Source organism: Odocoileus virginianus, chromosome 22 (assembly GCF_023699985.2).
Source record: "Odocoileus virginianus isolate 20LAN1187 ecotype Illinois chromosome 22, Ovbor_1.2, whole genome shotgun sequence".
In the NCBI taxonomy this organism is placed as follows: domain Eukaryota; kingdom Metazoa; phylum Chordata; class Mammalia; order Artiodactyla; family Cervidae; genus Odocoileus; species Odocoileus virginianus.
Window position 1 is genome coordinate 11,770,046 of NC_069695.1, and position 16,421 is coordinate 11,786,466.

The following is a 16,421-nucleotide window of genomic DNA, read 5'->3' on the forward strand; positions in this document are numbered from 1 at the left end:
TAATGATATTTTTTTTTTTTTTGCAAGAGAGGTTGGAAATCACATTTCAAACAAAACCAAGTTGGTAAACAACTTCAGATAAGTATGAAAAAAAGTTACAAGAATTTCAGATATTTTGATAGTTTTCGCTACAATAATAAAGTATTTCTACCTTTAAAAAAATATTTACTAAATTAAAGCACATGTTCTCCATGTCCTGCACAGGACAAAGGCAACATTTTACTAAAAATACTTAACAGGCCCCTCCCATTCTTTTTTCAGGCCTGCCTTGTAAGTTGCAACCCAAAGTGCAAACATTAGAATTAACTGTAGGCTTTTTCTGTTTTTCTTGGTCTGAAAACGTTAAAGACATGTGCTTCTGTACAATATAGATTTTCAAAATAGAGGTCTTCTACAGCAACACAAAATGACGTGCTTTAATATAGGGAGATATTAAATACTCATTATAAGTCTTCGTTAATTTAAAAAGGGAGCAGATCTGATGTATACTGGTATGAATGTGGGAGATATAAACATATTGTGAGCAAACAACCTCAGAGGCCCTACCTTCTATCTTTGAAATGATGAGAGGAATAAACCACATAAGGTCCAAAGTGTTCATGGTTCCTGGGATTTGTTAATATGTGATACTCGAACTTTACAAGTATCGTGCTGAGTATTTTGTCATCTAGTCTTTCTAAATCTCCTACATGTTGATTAGATTCTGGCATGGAAACATATTTAAAGACATGACTCAATACTGCATGTTTTCAGGAAAGGTCAATTGGTACAAATTATAAGCATATTTTAATTGCTGAGCAGCATGAATTCTTTGCTAGTATCCAAGTGAGTTGAACATACTTACTTGAACAGAGGTTGCAATTCTGCCAGGCTCATGGCCTGGTAAAACTGCTTTTCAACACTCTTGTGGAAGCTTCGGGCTCCCCAGGTTGTGCCAGTCATAAAGTAGCTGCCTTTCAATGCAGGAAATATAAGAGACATGGGTTTGATCCCTGGGTTGAGAGGATGCCTTAGAGGAGGGCACTGCAACCCACTCCAGTATTCTTGCCTAGAGAATCCTATGGAGAGAGGAGCCAGTTGGACACGACAGAAGCAACTTAGCATAGCATAACATAGCGTGGAAGCTTCATCAGACTTATCCACCAACCCAATGTGCTGGCTAATATCTACGACAAATTCCATTCCATCTCAGGTTCCACTTCCAAACAATGGCATCACACACCGGCTTTATCAAATGCAACAGTTGTTTCTGTGACTTTTAGAGTCTTTGAAGCGCAGCCACATTTTAGGACCATACTTCTCCAAATACAAAAGCTGCTTGCTGTTAAAAGCTCCTAGCCACTTTTGTCTTATGAACTGTACTGCATCTTCATATTTCATTCCACCTTCAGTTACTGCTAGGGTGACAAGCACTGGAACTCTGCCAAGGCCTGCAATACAACGAAGAGCAATACAACAACCAGGGTCTTCACAAAGCTTAATTTTCACAAGACAAACAATCATCAACAATCTGGTGAGATGGTTGTGTGCCGTTTTCAAAATGCCAGTTGAGAACATGGATGCCTTCTTTGTCCGAAAGAGTGAGAGTCATAAGCTGCTTCACACACTTTCCTATTGTGGTAGCTCCATACTTCTTTAGTTCCTCTGTAGCTTTGTTTAAGGCTACATTTGTTGGATTGTGTGTGATAACAAATGTCATCTTTTTGTGTGTAACTTCCATAGGAGCTGCATGGTTCGTTCAAGCCACGTTCATTCAGTTAAAAAACACTCAATTAAAAAAAAAAACTCAATTGGGATATGAAAGAATTTAAAAAATTAAATATAGAAATGATGCAAAGATACTGAGTCTACTTCAGTGTACTCCACTTGAAATTCTCGGTCCTTTCGAGTATGAAGTTAGAAGTAACGGGAAATGTAATGAACCTCGAAACAAGAAGCAACAGTTCTTCAATCCAGTGATGCTGAGGCAACAGAAAGGAAGTACCCTGAGGTTTACCCCATCCAGGTTCGACCTCCTGTAAAAAATGCTCTGTGGATTTCAAGTCAACACTTCTGTGTCCAGGTTAATCACTCTTATGGGGGCTTCTTGATGGAATAGTAATGAATTTCTACAGTTCACTTGTCTGCATGGAGGTCGTGCTGTGCCTGCTAGTAATCTCCGCTGCCCTTCAGAAACTCCGCAAATGTGTGACCGAGAACACCTCAGAACTGCTTCCCTCCAGCCTGTTCTCTTGCTGTAGGTTTGGTTATCCAGCGGCTTTCCTGGTGCCTCAGCAATAAAGAACCCGCCTGCCGATGCAGGAGACATAAGAGACATGGGTTCGATCCCTGGATCAGGAAGATCCCCTGGAGGAGGGCATGGCAACCCACTCCAGTGTTCTTGCCTAGAGAATCCCATGGACAGAGGAGCCTGGTGGGCTACAGTCCATAGGGTCGCACAGAGCCGGACAGGACTGAAGTGACAATCAGCAGCAGGTTTAGTTATCCCAAGAAAGGTCCACTCTTAGAGCTTCACCCTAAGGTTCCCAAATGCTGCATAAGCTTAACATAAAGGTGACCATCAGTAAACATTACATATTTTCTTCTGGAACCCCAGTGGCTTGTTTTGGGACACACATACCTGGGGCCCACATACCAAACCCTGGATTTGGAATATTTGTCATGTTTCCCAGTTTGTTAATAATACAGTGATTTCAGGAAATAATGAGGAGGCAGTCAGCTAAATCTGACTGTTTAATTCTTTTTCTGACTTACCTATTACCCTAGCAGTTTTTATTTTATTGTGTTTTAAACCAGTGATTTATTACATACAGTGGCTGAGATAGCATTACTTATACATTATTCATCCAGCTAAACCCATTAATAAAATTAAAAACACACATTTCTGTATCATTAAAAAGTCTGTAGAGACACTATTGGATAAATCATTTAAATGACTTCTTTTTTTTACTCTAGTGTTTACTAAGGTACATATGATGCGTTAGCTCTAAGTTAGATATCGTGAGTGATATTCTATAGAATACATGCAGGCTTAGTCACTCAGATATGTCCGACTCTTTGAGATCCTATGGACTGTAGCCCATCAGGCTCCTCTGTCCATGGAATTTTCCAGGTGAGAATACTGAAATGGGTTTCCCTTTCCTCTTCCAGAGGATCTTCCTGACCCAGGGATTAAACCCACATCTGCTTTGCCTCCTACATAGCAGAGTGATAAGTACACACAAAAATGTGCAAACAACTAGGCTTACAGGACCTAAGTTCAGAAGAAAAGACAGACACACCTTCAGCATAAGACTGAAACCTGAAACATGCAGGATGTGCAACATAGGCAGGTTATTGTCCAGAGAAAGGGAATCTTGAGAGCTGGGGAGAGGGGAAAGTTTGACAGGAGAAGTGGGGCCCAAGACAGGCTCTGAGGCCTGAGTATGATTTGCATGGGGAGGGGATAAGAAGGTAGCTGTCCCATGGGTGGATGGCAGGAGTTTATAAGTGGGAACTAGCAAAAGGAAGAAGGAGGCAGTAAGTCCAGAAAGGCAGTGCTGTGGAGCTGGTGGGAGCCTGGACTCATGATGTACACAGACCAGAATGTGAATCTCGCTGTCACCTTTTATAACCGGGTGACAGCCATGGGCACCTTAAGCACGTTGAGCTCTCCGTCCTCTAAATAGGAGGTAAGTTGTCACGAGGATTAAAGGGGCTCACATGTATCAAGCACATCGTAAGGGCTCAATGGAGGTTAACTTTTCTCTTTTGATTGTTGTTTTTGTTGTTATACTGGGGATAGGCTGGGTGGGATCACAGCTGAAAATCTTAGCAATTTGGACTTTATTCTGTGACCCAGGAGAGTGAGGTTAGAGTTTGTTTCTGAGTGATAATTCAGACATAGTGACCGTACCGCAGTCCTAGGCCCAGTGAGTCCAGTCTGGCCTGAGCTGAGGTCCCAGTAACCCACATCAGCACTTTCAGTGCAACCTTTGCTAGTTCTGCAGTCCTGGGGGTCTCAGAGAGCTGGACATGACCTAGCGACTGAACAAGAACTGCCAGTTCAGCAGAACCTAGAGGATAAAGAAGAGACTGGGTTCTCTAGGGGCTGATGTGGTGTCCCTCCTCCACCCATGGGCAGATACACATACCCACATCCCTCTTGTTTTTCCGTGTTGACAGTATTGATCATCAAATTTGTTTATACTCCACTCTTTCCAGAAAGGACTTGAGACAGCTTTTTAAATTCTAAAATTCACCTTGTATATGAAAATAGGAGTTTACACAAAAGATATTTTATGAGATGATTACCCCTTTTACAAAAGGAGTAACCATACTTTCTTTAAATAGCAGCTCATCTGGTGCATTCAACATCAGAGCTGATTGACAATATTTTGCTCTTTCAGCAACTTTTCTGGACTGCTTTGATGGTATAAATATGATTCACAGCATTGACTGGTTTTGATCAGGTTTGGTACTTGAATAAAGGGTACTTAAATTCAAGGAGTCCTTGAATTTATTTTGTGCCATCTTAAACCAAAATAAGGGCTCTGCCATATTTTTTTTTTTTCCTGAATTTCTGTACAGTCTGAGATGTGCAGAGCTAACAATGGAATTCATTCTGGTCTAGAGACCACTGAGCTGCCAGTTGGTCATGGAGGCCTGCCTGGAGGAAGAGGCAGGGGAGATTTTCAGAAAAATAAAGAAAGATGTCAGTTGACACCAAAAGGGAGACCATCCCAGGAGAAGGGAAAGTGTGGGGAGATGTTGGGGCTGCCCTTCTCCCTAAAGAGCAGCATCAGAGGTGGCCCACCAGCCTGGAACCTTGGATAAGCCGGCAGAAGAGACAGGAACATATGGGTGACAGTTCTCCTGGCCCCCATCCCAGAAAACAGTTTTTGTCTGATGTAGAAATAAGACTCACAACACTCCGTTCCTGCTATCCTTGAGTTCAGGCCTTATCAAACATACCCTTTCAGTGGGCATGTTGCCATGACAACCTTGTGGTCACTGGAGGGCATCTATAATTGGTAGAAAATGGCATTAATTTATAGTTTTTTTCTTTTTCTTTTTTTTCTGGGAGGCGTTTTAGTCCGAGGCTACTTTGAGTACTCGGATTCAGATGTCATCTTTTTGCCTGAGCAGACTAATAATCACCTTGTAATTTAATTACTAAGTCAGCACCAGTGACCTCTTCTGCTATGGATTGATTTATAAGTTTTGAATACCAGTTTCATGGGCAGGTCCTGGCTCTGGAAGCTGTAGTTATCCAGATGCGGGTCATAACCTTAGCAGTGCTTCGTGAAGCTACTCAGCCGTGGAATTAGCTCCAGGGGTGCTTGTGCATGTGAACCTGTCCTGCGTGACCCCCCTGTCAGCTGGGGCAGCCTGTTCATTTCCACCCAAGAACCTCTTGTCCCTGCTGTCAGCTCTCCTTTTCTTTCCTTCTCCCGCTGCCTGGTACGATACCATTTTCCAGGCCTAGAAAACCTCCCATCTTGGAATGATAGGAATTTTTCTCAAAAAATTTTTTTAGTTCTACCTGTTTGTTGCTATCAGCCCATCTTCCTCCACCCCATCATGTGTGCAACCCCATGGACTGTAGCCCGCCAGGTCCCTCTGTCCATGGGATTTCCCAGGCGAGAGTACGGGGATGGTTTGCCATTTCCCTCTCCTAGGATTTTTAAATCTTAAAAAATCATGATGAAATACATATAAATTTACCATGTTAACTATGATTAAGTGCACAATTCAGTGGGACTAAGAATACTCATATTGTTATGCTACCATCACCATCATGCATCCACAGAACTCTTCCTTTTGCAAAACTGAGACTCTGTACCCCTTAAACGAAAGTTCTTCCTTTTCTCCTCCTCACAGCCCCAGGAAACCACCATTCTACTTTTTGTCTCCATTTGGCCACCTGATAAGAAGAACCGACTCATTGGAAAAGACCCTGATGCTGGGAAAGATTGAAGGCAGGAAGAGAAGGGGACGACAGAGGATGAGATGGTTGGATGGCATCACTGACTCAATGGACATGAGTTTGAGCAAGCTCTGGGAGTTGGTGATGGACAGGCAGGCCTGGTGTGCTGCAGTCCATGGGGTTGCAAAGAGTCGGACACGACTGAGCAACTGAACTGAACTGAACTGAACTGAACTGAATTTAACTTCTCTAGGGGCTTCATATGGGCTTCCGCAGTGGCTCAGCAGTAAAGAATCCGTCTGCAGTGCAGGAGACACAGAAGACGTGGGTTCAGTCCCTGGGTCAAGAAGATCCCCCGAAGAAGCGCATGGCAACCCACTCCAGTATTCTTGCCTGGAGAATCCCATGGACAGAGGAGCCTGGCCGGCTACGGTCCATGGGGTCGCAAAGAATCGGACACGACCAAAGGCACCGAGCTTGAGCAGGTGCCTCATATAAGTGAAAAGATACAGAATTGGTTCTTTTTCTTTTTTTTCTTCAGTATTTGCTCTTTTGTGGAAAGCTTTTTTCACTTGGCGTGACGTCCTCAAGGATCATGTATGTTACAGCATATGTCAGAATTTCCTGTTTTTAAAGGTTGAATGATATTTTCTTGTCCATTTTCTTTATTCATTTCATCTGTCAATGAACATTTGGGCTGCTTTCACCTCTTTGTTGTTGTGAATAATACTCTAGTGAACATATGTGTGTAAATATCTCAAGACCTTGCTTTCAATGCTTTGGGGCATAAACCCAGGAGTAGAATTGCTGAATCAGATGGTAGTTCTTTTTTTTCCGTTTCCTGAGGAACCACTTCACTGTTTTCCACTTTTTGCACCACTTTTACTGTTGCACCACTTTTACTTTACACCAACAATGTGCAAGGGTTCCAGTTTCTCCATATCCTTGCCAACCTTTACTTGTTTTATTTTCCCATAGTGACCATCATAATGGGTGGAAGTGGTAATAATAATTTTTAATTAAAGAGAAGGCTACTTAATAACACTTCTGTTAATAGCAGTTATAGTAGCTGATATTAATTGAGGACATAGCATGTAGTAGCCACTTGTATTAGAGTTCTCCAGAGAAACAGAACCAATAGGTTGGATATGTAAATATGTAAGAGGGAGTTTATTATAGGAATTGACTCACACAATTATATTGAGGCCAAGAAGTCCTAGGATCTGTCATTTGTAAGCTGGAGACCCAAGGAATCCAGTGGTATAATTCAGTCCTAGTCCAAAGACTTGAAAACCAAGAGCACTGATGCCTGAAGGCTGGATAAAATGGGTTTCTCAGCTTAAATAGAGAGATAGAATTTGCCCTTTTTCTGCCTTTTTGTTCCAGCCAAACTCTCAATAGATTGGATGATGCCCACCCACGTTAATGAGGGTAATCTTTATTGCATTCACCAATTCAAATTCCAGTCTTTTCTCAAGACACCCTCATAGACACACCCAGAAATAATGTTTTATCATTACCTGGGCATCCCTTAGCCCAGTCAAGTTGACACAGAAAATTAACCATCTCTATGTTAGTTATCTCATTTAATTCTTACTTACCAACTTTATCATTCCTGTTTTATAGATAAAGGAATAGAGACCCAGGAAGTTTACATAATTGTTGATTCACCCAAGGTCATATAACCAAGTAATCATTATATGCCACTGAAAGAGGCTACAAGATTCCTCAACACAGAATAAGACCCGCTTAGGGATTAACAGAACAGATTCTAACAATGCAGTTCTTTTATTTTGTTCCTAAAATTTTGCGACTTTCCAGGTGATGACAATAAAAAATAATGAAGACAATAATGATATTAAAGAAGAAAAAAAGAGATTGAATATAACCAAATGTTCAGTTATAATCTCCATATGTGAAAAAACTCTCAATATTTGAACATTTCATATTCATAGAGAACTAAATTAGAGGGTGATTATTCTTATAATGGAATTATTTGCTTTATAGAAGGATTCACCGAATTATCCTCTTCTGTGATGAGCTCTCCCCATTCACTTAAAACAGGAATTAATTTATAACAATGTGATGTATATATAGCTCCCCCAGAACCCATCTATTGCACAGCATGAAGCCAAATCAAGTAGCTAAAATGATTTTGATTACTGGATAATGACAGTGGGGAATATTTATTCACTTCAGCATTTGAGAATTCCAACTACAGAAGGATTTGCAGATATCAAACCACTATCCTTAATCTTGGAGAAATTATGAAGGACCAGGAAAATGCCAAAGATGGTAGCACAGATTATTAAACAAGTGATTTGCAAGCACCCACCAGAAGAAGGAATCACTTGAAGACTCCTTGTATGTGCGTGTTCAATCGCTCCATTGTGTTCAATCGCTCATTCGTGTCCAACTCTTTGCGACCCCATTGACTGTAGCCTGCCAGATTCCTCTGTCTGTAGGATTCTCCAGGCAAGAAAAATGGAGTGAGTTGCCATTTCCTACTTCATGGGATCTTTCCAACCCAGGGATCGAACCCTTGTCTCTTGCGTCTCCCTCCTTGGCAGGTAGATTCTTTACCATTGGTGCCACCTGGCAAACTCTGAACCAGACAGAAACAATAAGCTGAGCCATACTGAGATCTTTTCCTGTATGGCTGATGGTACTAGAGAACTAGAAGAGGAGAGAGCCGTGGCTTTGCTGTGCATTTGGCAGTTATCTCCTGGCTTCCTCCTGAAAAAGAAGAAACATCAATGGAAGAGAATGCCTGACCAGGTGAGCAGTTACTTCTGGCTTTTTGGTTAAGATGACCTGCTGTTGATAGATTTTCAGTTGGGTTACAAGCATTCAGCAGGCACATTCTCCCGATATCCTTTAGGAACTGTATTCAGTTGCAGAGATCCAAGTTAGAGTGGTTTAAAAAAACAACAGAATTTTCTCTCACATTAAAAAGAAACTTTGTATAGTCACTTTGTAAGACAGTTTGGCAGTTTCTTATAGAACTAAACATATTCTCACCATGTGATCGAGCAATCTCATTCTTTGGTTATTTACCCAAAATAATTGAAAACTTATGTGCACACAAAAACCTGCCCGTGGATGTTTACGGCAGCTTTATTCGTAATTTCCAAAACTTGGAAGCCACCAAGATGCCCTTCAGTAGGTGAATGGGTAAACAAACTGTGGTACATCCTCGCAATGGATAATTGTTCAACGCTAAAAAGAAATGAGCTATCAAGTCATGAAAATTCATGGAGGAAACTTAAATGCATATTGCTAAGTGAAAGAAGCCAATCTGAAAAGGCTGTATGGTTTCAACGATGTGACATTCTGGAAAAGACAAAACTGTGGTAAGATAGCTGAAAGATGCGTGGTTGCTAAGGGTTCCAGGGAAGGAACAGGTCAGGGATAAGCAGGTCAAGCACAGAGGATTTTTTAAGGCAGGAAAACTACTCTGTATAATTCTGTAATGGTGGATACAAGTTCTTGTGTATGTGTTCGTCTTAGTCACTCAGTCTTGTCCAACTCTTTGCAACGTCATGGACTCTAGCCAGCTGGGCTCCTCTGTCCACGGGATTCTACAGGCGAGAGTACTGGAGTAGGCAGCCATTCCCTTTTTCAGGGGATCTTCCTGACCCGGGGATCAAACCTTGGCCTCCTGCATTGTAGGCAGATTCCTTATCATCTGAGCCACCAGAGAAGCCCACAAGTCCTTATATATTTTCTAAAACCCATACAATGTACACCACCAAGTGTGGACTTTAGTTAATAATAATGAATCAATACCTGTTGTCAATTGTAACAAATATACCATACTAAGGCAAGAGGTTAGTAATAAAGGATCCAGTCGGGGTGGGGACAGGGGAATCTGGGAACTCTCTGTCCTTTCTGTAAACCCAAAAATTGCTCAAAAAGCAGAATCTATTAATTTAAAAAAAGAAAAAAAAAATCCAGACTAAGAAACAAAGAGTCCAGAGTTAGGCGCCTCACCTTGAAGTGATCTGAGCCCTAGCTCCTCCTGTCTTCCCAGACTTTTCCTCCCTAGTATATGGTTTCCATCCTCAAAGTTGACTCACGGTCATGATACTGACCAGGGTTCTTGGCTTTCCCCCACCAGTGGAAACTGACTAGACGCCAGGCAAGAAATTCAAGCAAGGCTTATTGGGGCCCCTGCTGTAGCAGCTGGGAGTAGGAACAGGTAACACGTTCCCTTGCTCTCTCACTGTCTGAGCAGGGTTAGGGGGCAAGTTTGTTCTTTATATGGGGTGAGGGTAGGGGTATGTCCAGAGAGTAGGGCCGGGTAGCTTAGGTGGTTTGCCTACCCCACTGTGTTGAGTGTAGGAGGCATGTTTCTGCCCCATGCTCTTCAGAAGTAACAGTTGGATTTTTTTGGCCTGTTTGTATCTTTTGGCCATAATTTGTCCCAACTAGGCATGCACGCAGTTATTTTTAGTCCCACATAGTTTCTTTGTATTTTGTTGCTGGAAGAGAGGTGTGTCCAGGTGCAAGCATTGAGGCCGCACAGCAAAGGGTCCCGGGTCCCAGCCTGTCTCAGTCACAGCAGTGATGAAGGGCAAAGGGACCCGTGGGTCCCTACCAAATTAGTCCCCTTAAAGTAAGCGCCCAAGGAGGAACAGGCTGTTGTGGATTTTATTGAGGAAGACTTGTTACTTTTGTCAGGTATGATACTGGTATTGTGGTTATGTTAACAAAGAAAGTATCTCTTGGAGAGTCACGCTGAAATATTTGCGGGTGGAAGTAACATAACATCTTATCTTTGCTTTAAAATAATCTAGAAAATGAAAGACAAGTGAAAGGGTAGATGAAGCAAAAGTGGCAAAATATCAACAGCTATGCAACTATATGAAGTGTACATGGCAGTTCTTATACTATTTTCTCTACTTTTGCATATGTCTGGATTTTTTGTTCTAAGTAAAAAAAAAAAAAAAAAAATTCTGCATACATTGCATAGGAACCTCTGTTTGCCAGAAAGGTGGGAAATGGGTTTTTTAAAGTTAGTTCAAGTCAGTCCTAAAGGAAATCAGTCCTGAATATTCATTGAAAGGGCTGATTCTGAAGCTGACATTCCAATACTTTGGCCACCTGATATGAAGAACTGACTCATTTGAAAAGACCCTGATGCTGGGAAAGACTGAAGGCAGGAGGAGACGGGGACAACAGAAGATGAAATGGTTGGATGGCATCACAGACTCAAAGGACAGGAGTTTGAGTAAGCTCTGGGGGGGTGGTGATGGACAGGGAAGCATGGCATGCTGCAGTCTGAAGGAAAGTTACACAGCTCAAAATAGCCTGGAGTTAAAACTCCTCTCGGGGTCCTCCCCACCATTCTATGCAAAACAAAGAACTCTCTCACCCGAAGGAAAAAATGGACCTTAAGATTGATTATGCCCAGCTCCCAGTTGGTCCAGCCTCTGGCCTATCTCCAGAATTCCTTACCCCAGCCGTTTAAGAGATAACTAATCCGAACAACCTTGGAGAAGAACAGGCCCCCTTAAGACAGTAGCTTTCCACGTATATGCCTATATATACTTACTCTTTTCTTGGGTTAGTGCAGCAGCTGACTTCTGCCCCTTCTCGCCTCGTTAAAGGTGATCTGTTCATGTAAAGTGCCGGTCTTGTTCTTTTTCCGAACCTCACCTTCTCTAACTCCCTTACCCTACGCAGTCCATGGGATGGCAAAGAACTGGATATGACTGAGCAACTGTACTGAACTGAACAAGAACCTTTTTTTTTAAAACTGATGTACAGTTGATTTACAATGTTAGTTTCTCCTATACAGCAAAGTGATTCAGTTATACAAAAGTGTACATTCTTTTTAAAAAAAATTTTTTTTTTTTTAATTTGGCTGCATAGGTCTTAGTTGTGGCAAGCAGGCTCTTTTGTTGGCCCAGTGGCATGTGGGATCTTAGTTCTCTGACCAGGGATGAAGCCCACATCCCCTGCATTGGAAGATGGATTCTTAACCACTGGGCCACCAGGGAAGTACATTCTTTTTTATATTCTTTTCTGTTGTGCTTTATAACAGGATATTGAATATAGTTCCCCGTTATTCTGTAGGACCTTGTTGTTTATTGGAAATGGAATTTTACCTGGGCATTTGTTGCAATCAACAGAACGGAATTTGTTAGTGCAGAATAAGGGAAGGTGGATATTTGACAGCCAGCCAGCATGCTCTGTCGTGTCCACTGATGATAAGCCATCCGAAACTGTTCTTCTGGCGTAACCTTGGTAACACAAAGGCAGATGGAACCTCGGTCACCAAATCATATTTTCCTCCTGTTATTGCCAAGATAGCCTGTGGCATAGACTTGCCAGTAGACACAATCTTGCTCTCGTCTTTACTGCCTGAACTGTTCTTCCCTGAGTCATTGTTCAGTTTTTCCCTCTCCTCCATCCATTCACAGAGCTTATACTCCACCATCCTTTAGGCCTCCACTCACAAGCCGCATCCTTCAAAAAGCCATTAGCAGCCTGCTTCCTCCCCACCCCTTCACTGGGTTAAATGCCCGTGTGGGTTCTCACCTCACTCTGACTTTACAACAGAAATTTTTCTTTATCTTCTTTCACCACTAAACTATAAGCGAGACATAGGACACATGCTATGTCTTATTTGCCTTAGGATTGCCAACACCTGGTACATTGTGCAAAATGAAGCTCATAAACTAGATGATAGCACTTATCCCTGTCATGGCAATAATATTGGCAATAATAGCAGCTAACCTGTCTTGAATATTTAACGTGTGCCAGTCTTAGTACATGCCTGATTTTATTTAATCTTCACAAGATCCCTGTGAGGTGGGTGCACTTACTCCCATTTTATGAAAGAGGAAGCCAAGGCTTGAAAAGCCTTATGCTAACTTGTGAGATTTCCAAGAGGTGGAGTCTGGGTTCGAGATCAGGACTGTCTGATGCCGGATGTGAGCCCATAACTTCCTTCCTGCACCACCTCTGTGTATCCTCACTCCTGGCAGCGGTGGCAGGTCCTGTGATGCAATCAGTTAGTACAACCAGGAAGTATGGGATCCTGATGCTGGAGCATCTCCTTCTATGGCAATGGGGGCGGATCCTGGCAGGTGGCTGTGTCCCCACTGCCTGCCTGAGGGTATGTAAGGGCCATCCTGCACCAGTTGGTCCTCTTGCTCGGTGAATTCCTTACTCAGTGTTGCTCCCGCAGAGGTCTGGATGCCCAGGACAGGTGAGCACTGACCAGGAGCAGACCTGTGAGGAGGCAGGAGGAAACCCTGAGGCTTGATCCTCCATCAGTCCTTTGCCCAGCTTGTTCCTGGTTGAAGGTGATGATCCCAGGCCACAGGCTCTGCGAGTCAAGGGCTGTGCCATTCACTCCTGTGGCCTCTGCATTGGTCCAAGGTGTCAGGAGAAGAAATTTCTCCCTCTACTCCTCTTTTTAAAAAATAATTAATTAATTAATCTGATTGAACCAGGTCTTTGTTGAGGCAGGATCTTCCATCTTCATGTGGCACCTGGGATCTTATTTATTTATTTGGTTAGTCTCGGCACATGAACTCCCAGTGGAGGCATGTGGGATCCAATTTCTGACCAGGAATCAAACCCAGGCCCCCAGGACTGAGAGCGAGGAATCTTAGCCACTGGACCACCTGGGAAGTCCCCCACCCCCACCACCTCTCTTGAGTTCTCCTGGCTTGATTAATAATAAAATTATTATTAACAGGAGAAAAAGGAACAAATTTTAATATGTGCGCTCTGAGGCCTCACAGAAAAAGGGTCTAAGAAGTGGGAAAAACAGGCAGCTTTTCTGCCTTTTAGATAAAGAAACAGCAAATTTGAGAGGAGTTGACAAAGAAACTTGGATTTGGGTACTCAATTAACAAAGAATCTTAACAGAGTTTGGGCTTGGGGTGGTACATTAAAGAAGTAACAAGGTTTATTTATAGGGCTTCCCTGGTGGCTCAGATGGTAAAAGAAAAGAAAAAAAAATCCACCTGCAATGTGGGAAACCTGGATTTGATCCCCGTTAGGAAGATCCACTGGAGGAGGGCATGGCAACCCACTCCAGTATTCCTGCCTGGAGAATCCCCATGGACAGAGGAGCCTGGTGGGCTACAGTCCATGGGGTCGTAAAGAGCTGGACGCAACTGAGTGACTAAGCACCCAGCAGCCTGATTTCCCTATTGTATCTTTCACATGAGAGATTTACTTCTCTTTTTAGGGAGGACAGAGAGGACGGTCAGAATATCCCTCCTGTGTAACTTTCATTCAAAACAATCAAGACGCCGTTGGGGCATATTTGAAGGTGGACCACCCTGAGGTCCCACAAGGACCTCCCAGGGAACAACGCCGCTAACTACAGATCTCAGATCTCAGGTAGACTAAATCTGATAGTTTCCCCTCATCCCTCAAGCACATGCTTCCTAAAAAAAGTAGGGGATACAATAAAATAGTCCTTGAGTCACGGAACCTGGGCAGTCCCTTTGTTGGGAACTTTGCATACCTGTTCCAGATGGGCAGGTTCAGTGGAGCTTTATCTCTTACAACTCATCCTGAGGTCACACCCACAAATTGGGGATCTGGAAACCCAGAAAGCTAGGATGTCAACCCTATCCCGTACCTTGGACTTCCCTGGTATCTGAAGCATCAAACTTTGGGTACTTGTTTATCCACTCCTGTGCTTAAGTAAAATATATTAATTCATGGCAAGTTATTCTATAATTTAAGCATTCATATTATGAGACAGAACATCCATGTTGACAATTTGGTAACTTGTGTCATGCAATGTAATAATGCATATCCATTTTAAAATGTTAATGTTTAATCATGTCTTATTGTACTTGTGTGTGTGTGTACTCGCTCAGTCATGTCTGGCTCTTTGCGATCCTATGGGTTGTAACCTGCCAGGCTCCTCTGTCCATGGGATTCTCCAGGCAAGAATATTGGAGTGGGTTGCCATTTCCTTCTCCAGGGGATCCTCCCAACCTAGGGACTGTGCCTGGGTCTCTTTCGTCTCCTGCACTGGCAGGCAGATTCTTCACCACTGTGTCACCTGGAAAGCCCATATGTGTCTTTACACCTATATATTTTTAAAAGGTGCCTCCCCAGCCCCCAAGATAAATCATCTTGCTGAAGGTCAAAAATCAAGTCAGTAGTAAACAAAAGTTCCCCTGCTTTCAGTCCCCCAGGACGACGTCTGTTTCTTTTCTGGACCCCCTGAGACTTTGGTCCCAGCCCGGACAGGAGGGCCCTGGGGATAGTGTTTATCCTGCTCTGGGTGTGAGTATGGCTAGTGAGTGTCCTTGGTCAAACTGATGCCTGCTTTCCACGGCCATGATTCCCTGGCCCCTGCTGTTGCCATGTGGCCCCCTTGTTCTGCCCTGGAGAACGAAAGTGAGCCCCTGACACCAACGGGACACCTACTACTTCTGCTCCAGGTGCTGCTGGCACATGAGCCTGGAGAGACGCTGCACACTGGATACTTCCTAAGGCTGCCAACTTGGAGGCCGTAAGTCTACAGGTAACAGCGTGGAAAGGAGGATTATACTTAAAAGAATAATAAATCGGGAAAAAAAAAAACAGAATTTCTCAAACAAAAAAAAGAAAAGAAAAGTGGGTGACAGAAACCAAGGAAGTGTCCATTCCATGCATCTCAATCTGAGGCACCCCTGTTGAACCACACCAGGGATGGGAAAAAAGACAAAGATAGCCAGCCCACCCACATTGTCTTGTTCTTTCCTGTCTTCTGTTTAATTATCCAACAACATCGGTCAGTTTGCCCCTCTTTACCCACCCTTCCACCCATTTAATAGACTGTTTCTTGCCCCTGGTTCATGTAGTTACTTTTGCCTGGAAGGCAGTCTCCACTCCCAGCTTTTCTGTTCATTTTTCCCTCAGCAGTCACCCTCCAGGAAGTCTGGTGGGTTCCTCGCTCTGGGCTTCCTAAAATACCCTGTCATATCACTGGGCTGCAGTTGTAACCCTGCTTTATAATGATCCTCTATGGGTCTGCCTCTCCCACTAGATTACAAGTCTTGAGACCACATGTTTGCCTTATTTTCCTTTGTATGCCCAGCGCCTTACACCACATTGGCCAAAAGCTACGTAGGTGCTCAATAAATAATGACACTACACTTTGATCCAGCACCTGCCATGTGCTGGGCAGCATGCAAGGAGCATGCCCTGTACTGTGTCATTTAATCTTCACAACACTTAGGGACCTGAAAAATGTGAAAAGTCAAAGTGTTAGTTGTTCAGCCATGTCTGACTCTTTGCAACCACATGGACTATATAGCCAGTTGGACTCCTCTATCCAGAGAGTTCTCCAGGTAAGAATAAGAATAGATAGTGATTCCCTTCTCCAGAGAATCTTCCTGACTCCGGGATCGAACTTGGGTCTCCCGCGTTGCAGGCAAATTCTTTACCGTCTGAGCCACACTAGTATTAATTCCATTTTACAGATGAGGAAACTGAAGCTTGGAAATGTTACATTCTTTGCCTAAAGTAACCCAAGTAGTAATTA

At 43.1% G+C, this 16,421-nt stretch overlaps 1 pseudogene; it reads right to left on the bottom strand.

Annotated features, from left to right (window-relative positions):
• Positions 1-1,230: 1,230 nt before the first annotated feature.
• Positions 1,231-1,699, bottom strand: LOC139030431 (protein tyrosine phosphatase type IVA 1 pseudogene; annotated as a pseudogene).
• Positions 1,700-16,421: the final 14,722 nt, after the last annotated feature.